Genomic DNA, 11,072 nt, shown 5'->3' with positions numbered 1-11,072 from the left:
CCCCCCCCCCCCCCCCCCCCGACCCTGCTCCAGAATCTCATAAGTCCCTCCCAAGGGAAGAAACCTTGAGGAATGCCTGATAGTGGGCCTCTAGTTTATCTCAGCAAGTTATGCTGAAAGTTAACTTAACTTTGGGAAAAAATGTTTATGTGTGATGTCTCACCCTCCAAGCATCAAGGAACAATTTGTTCCCGTTACTTTTTAAAAATTTTTTCTACAAGAAACATGTATTACTTGTGGAATAATAAATTAAGTTTTTGGAACAAGGCAAGACATAAACAATTAAATATGGTGACAGATAAATAGTGGGATGGGGGCTTTTTCTTATGCTTCTGCACGACCACCAGCTGTAGTAAAACTCAGGATTCTCTCACAATGTGTTCAGAAGAAACCCCTTGACATTTTCTACAATGGACAGATTCCAAAATCAACAAATTAGCCAAACCAGTCCTGAATGTAAGTCCTTGTCCTAAAGAGAAATCAGACAGGGTCTAAAAGAAATCAGGCAAGACTAAATGAGAATCAGGAGACAGAGCTGGGAGACACACAACACAATCACCTCTTCCCTTGCATTTCTTAGCTCTGATCTGCCTGGGAGATGCTGCCTGAGGGAGACAACCACGGGCAGATGGGGGTCCTCGGGCTTTGCAGCTGGAGAAAGAAGGGAGAGAACAGGTCTAGTGGCAGATGAGAAATAAATGGCATTAGGGGTATAGGTGGGACTGGCACAGCCACCACAGCTCCATAAAATGTGGACGTGCCTGTTGATGGCACCTCAAAGGTTGACCTAAATGGTGCAATTTGTCTCATGCATGCATGGGTGCAGTTTCTGAGCTGGAAACACTAATGAACCCAAAGGCCCTTTGTGCAAATGAGGTTGGAATCCCCACCTGAGCCAGAAAGGAGCCAAAGAGGCTTCAAGCAGCTGCACCCTGATAGCCCCCTCCCTGAGCAAATCAGCCAGACGGGGTCCATGACCACAGGTCAGCATGTTTGGTACCAGGCAGTCCTTCTCCCTGGCCACAGCTGGCCAGAGTAGGGCTTGGGGCCCAAGGCAAAGGCTGTCCTCTACAGACTAGCCAGCAATATGGTCACGAGGAGTAACTCAGTTCCCTCTTGGAGAGTTTGAATTGAGGCTGGAAGAACGAGTTAGCAGCTGATGAGGGTGAAGAGAGAAGAGAAGCAAAAGAGAAGCAGAAAAGTACCAGGAAGGCAAACCATTATCCTCTGAGTTGTCCAGGGTGCCAGACCCACAAGATCACTGCTGCATCCTGAGCTGCTTCCCAGGGCTCCCCAGGCTTGGCTGCTGAAGAGGCTTACATGGCTCTTGTACAGCTGGGACTGTTTCTCCCCCTGCAGCCACGCAGTATATCTGGATAGCCCAGAAAAGACCCAAACACTCTCCCATCACCATCTAACCTCAAGTCATGTCTGCAGGGTTGGGGGATGCTATCTGCAGCCGTCGTAAGAAGTACGTGCCACCCCCCCCCCCCCCACCCCAGGACTGGTAATCAGGATGTTTTGAAGCCACTAGAATGAAAATTCATTCTAGCTTACCATCGCAACAAAGACAGACTAACCATTTGAAAAGAGTTTCATCATAATGAACCTATTTTAATCTCCGTCAAACATAAGACAGATCAAACATACACAGATTTATCTTTACTGCAAAGAAAAAAAAAATTCTGGGTAATATCTGAGTGAATTTCTAAGCCATCCTGTGGCTTTAACTAACAAAAAAAGGGGGGTTAAAATATTCAAAAAGACACTGCTCAAGTGACAAGTTCTCTTACTTCCTTCTCCCTCCCCAAGCAAGCTGCAAATGCTTCCGAGTAGCATCCTATGGTGGCCAGCAGGATTTTGGTGCTACTTAAAAAACTATGCCATTACCTTAAGTAAATCATTGTGAAGTACATGCATGTATCAAAACACACTGTTCCCCACAACTATGTACAAGTAAATGTTAAAATATTTTGAACAAAATTTTTAAAAGCACATAAGCCAATGATTTTAGACTACTCATTTCTTTGGCTTAATAGCCATAAATCATACATTAAATCAACATCTGATTTGAATGTGAAATTTTCCTTCAATTTGCCAAGACATACCTGGTGGTACTGCCACAGAAGTTCCCAGCCAGGGCTTGACGTGATAGTACGAGCTGTGGGGTATGTGGGGTTTAAGACTATCTTCTTTTTCCAAAGTCCAAATAAACTCATCTCTCAAGTAATTCAGACCTTCACGGTGGATCAATTCATGAGCCCCAATGGTGACAGCAGTAAAACCAATTCCCCTGCACAGACCGAATCATCAAACTAAATATTGCCACTTTAGCACTTAGTGGGTAAGAATTAGAATGTCAGGGAAGAGCTTTCCAAGCATTCATCATTCTCCTTTTTTTTCCTTTAAGATATTCCTACAGCAACTCCCTAAGACCCACACCGAATAAACTCACCAGACCAACAGCTTGGCAGCGTGAATGCCATGTGCATGAATCAGGCTCTAGGGTGTAATGTGTCCACCCTCCACCATAAGGGCTCAATAAGGGCAGAGAGGCACGAGTAGATGGCAGGGCCTGGGGAGGTGATGTGACAGGTTAGACCACATCTCATGCTGAAAACGGATTAATTCAGCAGGAAACTCATTCATGGAACTACCTACCTGATTGGTGTAGTCATCTCAATAGCTTCTGCGTGCATTTTTCTAAGCAGTATGAAGGAGACAGCAGGTAATGAGATGGCCTGTGTGTGACTAATATGTGAGTGTGAACTTCTGAAAGAGGATGTGGCTTAGGAAGAGGGACCCCAGCTAGGACACAGTGGGCAGCATTGCCCAGTGGTGGAAAGTAGCTTAAACATGTTCACCTTAAAATGAAAGCACAGATGTAACAAGGTCTCAGAAGTTTGATCAGCTACTAGGCCAGGACTGGTTGAAATTATGAAACAAGCAGAGATGGCTTCCTCACCTTTCCACTCCCTTTCACAGTCTTCATGTAGACCACCCTCCAGGCAGCCCCCTTAGTGCCCCTCCTGGCCTACTCCTTCCAGGCAGCGCCTCGTGCCCCAGAAGCAGCAGCAGTTAAGAGCATGGCCCTTGGAGTCAGAAAGACCCTGAGTTCAAATCCCAGCAGTGCCACTTACTGTGAGTCCTTGGATCATTCACTTAAGATTTAAGCCCTCAAGCCTTCCTTGCCCATCTATAAAATGCGGATATGAGAACTTATCTCAAAGAGCTGTCATGATGCTTAAGTTTGGTAAAAACAGGCAAAAGTGTTACAGTCTTAGCACACTGCCTGGCACATGGTAGGGCTTGACAAATGGCATCTCCAGTGGTCTTTTTCCTCCCCACTCTCTGACGCACCCAACGCTCAGTTTCCACAACTGATCCAGTCGATGAATTACTGTTTCTGACAATACCAGCAACTAACCGGGCAGCTGAGTTTCAACTACCCACATGCTCCAAGAAGGGATGGAAGCAGAGATTTGCAGGGGGAGCCTTTAGCAGCTCTCTCATCATGCTCCTCACCCCACAAATGCAGGCAAGTGTCCAGCCTGCCTGTGTGAAGGGCTGGCTGTGCAAGGTGATCTTAGGGTGACTTTCTCCTTCCCTCTGGCCAGTAAAGACACTGACCTGGAGCCTGAGATAAGCCAAGGCAGTCTAAGAATGAATAGGACAGAGGCACAGGCTTCAGCCAAATGGGAGCATCCATTCACTGAGATGGAAATGACGTGATATGAGGAGTCTGAGCCACAGGTAACCATGATGCCCCTGGAGGCTCAGACCATTCTCGGTGCCAACAGGCACCTATGCCAAGCCACCCGAGGCTGGGACTGGGGAAAAGGTCAGCCCAGTGGCTTGCTCTCAGGAAAGCACTCACCCTTTCAGGAATTGGAGTCTATTCCACTCTTTTTTCCTCTGAGAAGCACTGAATCATTAGCAAGTTAAATAAAGCACCCACTAAAACTCAGCACTGGCCCCTCCTCATCAGCCAAACCAAGGTCATTTGTCTTTCAAGTACCACAAAAGGCAGGCCTGTCCTCCCCACCCCCTAGACCAAGCAGGGAGGCCTCTTCTTCCTGCTCTCTCCATAGCCGGTACCTCAGAGGCCCATTCCAGCTCCAGGCCACATTTTCTAAGGTTGCCCTCTGACTCCCCAGCTGGCACAAGCCACACAGGCTCTGTTCCAGGAACAAGAGTCATGGCCAGGGGCCACTGGCACAGCAGGAACATATGGCCCAGGAAGCTCCCCATGGGGATCCCACCTGGGCCTCCGTACATGGGAGGTAGAGGGGTGCTTGCCCTCTGTGGCTAACACCGAAGCCTCTGAGGAATAACCATAGATGCTCACTTAGCACTGTTGGGCAGAACTGCTCACTGGGGCTCTGCTCACGGCAACAGTTTGCTAATCAGCTTCCACACAACCTTGAACCAAACCCCTGCTCCAGCATTCTAAAGTAGACTGACGTAGGTCTGAGGCTAAGCCCCAGCACTCACCAGGTGTGCCACCCTGGGCAACTAACTCAGCTTCTCTGAGTAGCATAGTAATTGTGCCTGTATTCATTTTCTGTGACTGCCATCACAAATTACCACAGAATTGGTGGCTTAAATTTATATTTTCACTGTTCTGTAGGCTAGAAGTCCAAAATCAAGTGTCAAGCAGGGCTGCGCTCCCTCTGAAGGCTCTAGGGGAGAATATTTCCTGGCCTCTTCCAGCTCCTGGTGGTAGCATTTGGCATTCCATGGCTGTGACTGCATCACTCCAATCTCTGCCTCTGTCTTCACATGGCCTTCCCCTCCATGTCCCTGTGTGTCAAATCTCCCTTTTCTTCCTCTTATAAGGACACCAGTCGTTGGATTTAGGGTCCAGCCTAACTCCAGGATGATCTCATCTCAAAATCCTTAACTTAAATACACTTGCAAAGACCCCCTTTCTAAATAAGGCCACACTGACAGGTACCAGGGGTTAGGGCTTAAACCTAACTATTGTGGGATGGGGGGACATAATTCAACTCTGCAGTGCTTATCACATGATCACATGGGGCTGGTCAGGTTAAAAAGAGATAATGGCTGCAACATGCTTTGCACAGTATCAGGTACATGATAAACAATAACCATTACATGTTGCTATATCACAATCAACATCTTCATCTCCTTCTCCAGGAAGCCTTCCTGATACCTCATTCCAAAAAGAATTTGACACAATTCAGACAGACTACCACACTAGGTTACAATCACCCAAGGGCAGGAACCATGCTGTGGATATCTACTTCCTAAGTACCCACAAGAATGCCGAGGTACGTGGTCTCAATGGCAAGATCATGGTCTTCTGCATCAGAGAGACCCACGCTTGGAAGGTGGCTCTGCCACTTTCTAATGATGTGACCTCAGACATGTGAATCAATGTCTGGGCCTCACCACCATCACCTGAGGAACAGGAATACTGCCAGCTTTGCATGAGTGTAATGAACACTTCAGGCAATACGTACACAGCAGCAAACAGTGGCCAGCAAATAGTACATGCTCTAAAACTAGAATAATGATTACCATGTTCAACAATTATTTCACTTAACAAAAGCCTGATAACTAAATTAAGGGACACCACCAGCCACTCCTCTTTGTACTCCAATAGAGGAGCCAGATCACACTAAACTAACCACACCCCTGCACAGACCTCTGGCCTCAGAGGTGCTGTTGGGATTGAGCTCACAAACTCACCTCCTCCATAGCCTCTAGGAATGAACATCCCACCTTCAGACTGATAAAACACTTTGTTCATCCATTCTTCAAGTATTCACTGAGTACATACTCTAACAGGCATCTACCATGTGCCAAGCGCCTCCTGAATGCTCTTGAGCAGGGATCAACAAACTTTTTCTGTAAAGGGCCAGATAGTAAATATGTTAGGTTTTCTGGGCCATATGGACTCTGCTGCAACTACTCTACACTTGCTGTTATACTATGAAAGCTGCCACAGACAACATGTAAACAAATGAGCACAGCTGTATTCCAAACAATTTTATCTACAAAAACAGGTGGTGGCTAATAATTGATTATAATTGATTATAGCAAGGTTGCAGGATACAAGGTTAATAATCAAAAGTCAATTGTTTTCCTGTATACCAGCAATGAACAAGTGGAATTTGAAATTAAAAACACAATACTATTTATATAAGCACCAAAAAAAATGAAACACTCAGATATAAATCTAAAAATATATATGTACAAGATCTATGAGGAAAACTACAAAACTCTGATGAAAGAAATCAAAAAAGAACTAAATAAGTTGAAACATATTCTATGTTCATGGACAAGAAGACTCAACATTATCAAGATGTCAGTTCTTCCCAACTTGATCTAAAGATTCAATGCAATCCCAACCAAAATCCCAGCAGTTCATTTTGTGGATATCAACAAACTGACTCTAAAGTATGTATGGAGAGGTAAGAGACCCAAAATAGCCAGCACAATGTTGAAGAAGAAGAACAAAGAGAACTGACACTACCCCACTTCAAGACTTATTGTAAAGCTACAGTGTTAATGGCAATGCAGAATAAAGAGCCCAGAAATAGACCCACATAAATAAAGTCAACTGATTTTTGACAAAGTAACAAATGGAGAAAAGGTAGTCTTCTGAACAAATGGTGCTAGAACAATTGAACATGCACAAGCAAAAAAAATAAAAAGGTTCCAGACACAGACCTCACACTCTTCACAAAAATTAACTCAAAATGGATCACAGACTTAAGTGTAAAACACAAAACTATAAAACTCATACCAAAGACACAATCCATGAAGGAAAGAATTGATAAACTGGACTTTGGTAAAATTAAAAATTTCTGCTCTGCAAAGAACACTGTCAAGAGAATAAAATGCAAGCCACAGACTGGGAAAAAATATTTGCAGGACATATCTGGAAAAGGACCATTATCCAAGATATACAAAGAACTAACCTCAACAAAACACTAGCAATCAGAATACAGCAACACATCAAAAAAATTATACAGCATGATGAAGTGGGATTAATCCCAGGAAGATAAGGATAGTCCAGCATACCCAAATCAATAAATGTGATACACCACATCAACAAATTCAAGGAAAAAACTGTATGATTATCTCAATAAACACAGAAAAAGCATTCAACAAAATTCAACATCACTTCATGATAAAGACTTCCAGTAAATTAGGTATAGAAGGAAAGTATCTCAAAACAACAAAAGCCATATGCAGTAAACCCACCACCAATATCATCCTGAACAGGGAAAGGCTGACAGCTTTTCCCTTAAGAACAGGAACAAGACAAGCATGCCTACTATTACCACTCCTGTTAAAAGTGCTAGCAAGAACAATCAGGCAAGAGAAAGAAATAAAGGGCATCCAGATTGGAAAAGACAAAGTCAAAGTGTCCCTGTTTGCAGATGACATGATCCAATGTATAGAAAAACCTAAAGACTCTACCAAAAGATTCTTAGAGCTGATTAACAATTTCAATAATGTTGCAGGATAAAAAAAAAATCAACATCCAAAAATCAGTAGCATTTTTATTTTCCAATAACAAACTAGCAGAAAAAGAAATCAAGAAAGTAAGCCCATTTACAAGAGTCACCAAAAAAATAAAATACCTAGGAATCAATTTAACCAAGGAGGTGAAAGATCTCTACAGTGAGAACTACAAATCAATACTGAAAGAAATTACAGACACAAAAAGGTGGAAAGACATTCCATGCTCTTGAATTGGAAGAATCAACATTCTGAAAATGTATATACTAACCAAAGAGATCTACAGATTCAATTCAATCCCCATCAAAATACCAATGACATTCTTCACATAAATAGAAAAACAATCCTAACATTCAAATGGAACAGCAAAAGACTGCAAATACCCAAAACAATCCTGAGCAAAAAAAAAAAAAAAAAAGCCAGAGGCATAACATTATCTGACTTCAAATTATGATACAAAGCTATAGTAACCAAAAAAGCATGGTAGTGGTATAAAAACAGACACTTGAACCAGTGGAACAGAATAGAAAACCCAGAAATCAACCCACAGACTTACGCCAACTGATCTTTGACAAAGGCAACAAGAATATACACTGGGGAAAAGACTGCCTCTTCAGTAAATGGTGCTGGAAAATTGGACATCCATATGCAGAAGAATGAAACTAGACCTGTACCTCTTGCCATATACCAAAATCAATTCAAAATGGATTAAACACTTAAACATAAGACCTGAAACTATAAAACTACTAAAGAAAATGTAGGGGAAACACTTCGGCAAATAGGATTGGGCAAAGATTTTATGAATACGACTCCCAAAGTACAAGCAACAAAAGAAAAAATAAATAAATGGAATTATATCAAACTAAAAAGCTTCTGCACAGCAAAGGAAACAATCAACAGAGTGAAAAGACAACCTACAGAATGAGAGAAAATATTTGCATGCATCTGACAAGAGATTAATATATAGAATATACAAGGAACTCAAACAACTACACAGTAAAAAAACAAACAACCCAATTTAAAAATGTGAAAAGTAGCTGAACAGATGTTTGCAAGGGAAGACATACAAATGGCCAACAGGTACTTGAAAAATGCTCAACATCACTAATCATCAGGAAAATGCAAATACAAAACCACATTGAGATATCATCTCATTCCAGTTAGAACAGTTATAATCAAAAAGACCAAAAATAACAAATGCTGGCAAGGATGCACAGAAAGGGGAACTCTTCTACACTGTTGGTGGGACTGAAAATTAGTGTAGCCACTATGGAAAACAGTATTGAGATTTTTCAAACAACTACAGATAGATCTACCATACAATCCATCAATCCCACTTTTGGATATATACCCAAAGGAATGGAAATCATCATGTCAGAGGCATACATGCACTCCCGTGTTCATTGCAGCTCTATCTACAACAGTCAAGATAAGGAACCGACCTAAATGTTCATCGACGGATGACTGGATAAGGAAAATGTGGTATATATGCACAGTGGAATACTATTCAGTCATTAAAAAAGAATGAAATTCTGCCATTTACAGTAGCATGGATGAGTCTGAAGAAAATTACGTTAAGTGAAATAAGCCAGGCACAGAAGGAAAAATTCCACATGTCCTCACTCATAAGTAGGAGCTAAGAGAGAAAGAAGGAAAGAAAGACCACAGTGGTGTGCTGAACTTGCAGAGGGACAGAACAGATCTATGGTTGCCAGGGCCAGAGGGGTTGGGGGAAGAGAGAGGGGCAATTGAGAAGAGGTTGGGTGGGGGACACAGAGAATAATTGCAACTTGAGGTGGTGGGCATGCCGTACAGATGTCAAATAAACTTATGAAAAGATGTTCCACATCATGTTACTAAGTTTGTTTAAATGCAAATTAAAACAATAAGATACCACTATAAACCTATTAGTACAGCCAAAACCCAAAATGCTGACAACACCAAATGCTAGCCAGAATGTGGAGCAACAGAAATTCTCATTTACTGCTGGTAGGAATGCAAAATGATAAGTCAATTTGGAAGATAGTTTGGTGGTTTCTTACAAAACTAAATGTACTCTTACCATATGATCCGACAATTGCACACCTTGGTATTTTCCCAAAGGAGCTGAAAACTTATATCCACACAAAACCAGTGCACAGATGTTTTCAACAGCTTTATTCACAATTTCCAAAACTTGGAAGAACCAAGATGTCTTTCAGTAGGTGAATGTATAAATAAACTGTGGTACATTGAGACAATGGGCTAGTAACCTACACCAAAAGAAATGAGTTATCAAGCTGAAAAGACATGCATGTTACTATGTGGGAAAAGCCAATATGAAAAGGCTAAATACTGTAGAATTACAACTCTATGTCATTCTGGAAAAATCAAAACTATGGGGATGGTAACATAACCAATGGTTGCCACAGGTTGGGGGAAGGGAGGGATGAATAATTGAGCACAGAGGATTCTTTTAGGGCAGTAAAACAATTCTGTATGATCTTATAATGATGGATACATATCATTATACATTTGTCCAAAACCATAAATGTACACCACTAATAGTGACCATAGTAATGTAAACTATAGTCTTTGGGTGATAATGATGTGTCAGTGCACGTTCATCAACTGTAACAAATGTACCACTTTGATGGGGATGTTGATAATAGGGGAGACTGTTTATGTCTGGAGGCAGGAGATATATGGGAAATCTCTGTCCCTTTGTCTCATTCTTGCTGTGAACTTAAAGCTGCTCTAAAAAATAAAGTCTAGTAAAAAAAAAAAAAGGTCATGGACTATATATAGCTTGTGACTCCTGCTTTTGAGAGCACAAAATGAGTAAGATTCAGTATCCTTGAATTCAGTTATGCACACAATGATGGGCAAAACTCACACAGAGAGGAAGAGACGATGCTGAGAACAGAATCCAGGTCTCCTATTCCCATATCAGGCTGTTAAACTATGTCCTACCTTGACCACCCAGGACCAATTAAAAGTGCACTTAGAGGGAAAGATAGGAACAATTACACCAAAACTATTTGTCAGATGGCACAGAAAAAATCTCTATGAAATGAAATCCAATCAACAAATAAGAAGTCTGTTCACACACATATTAGACTAGTACTTACTGAGCTGCTACTGTGTACCAGGCCTCTGCTAGGCATTAGGGATATAACAGACCCAATCCCTCATGGAGCCCATAAGGTAGTGGGTGAGAGTTTCAACTTCTGGGTGACGGCAGCTTGCTAGATGCTAACTGAAACCACACAAACTATGCAAGCACATGGCACACAAGGAAACCACATCAAACACTGACACTCAAACACTGAGCAACGTTCTCTCTGTGCTCTTTGATGCCATCTCTGGGGGTAAGGGGCATGTCGAATTCCCAAGATATTGTATAGCAAAATCAAGGTCATGAAACTATGCCCTTCAAAAAAAAAAAAAAAAAGAAAAGAAAAGAAACACTACTTTTCCTGATATGCAGCCAAATGTCCAGAGTGTGTGGGTCTGTGATGACCCGTGCTCTCTCTCACTTTTGATGTCCACACAGTGTGATGGCATTTTAAGGTGCTGGCCTCAGAGGCGCCCAT

This window comes from Galeopterus variegatus, unplaced genomic scaffold (genome assembly GCF_000696425.1).
Source record: "Galeopterus variegatus unplaced genomic scaffold, G_variegatus-3.0.2 Scaffold1185, whole genome shotgun sequence".
Taxonomy (NCBI): Eukaryota; Metazoa; Chordata; class Mammalia; order Dermoptera; family Cynocephalidae; genus Galeopterus; species Galeopterus variegatus.
Note: the sequence above shows the minus strand (reverse complement) of the source record.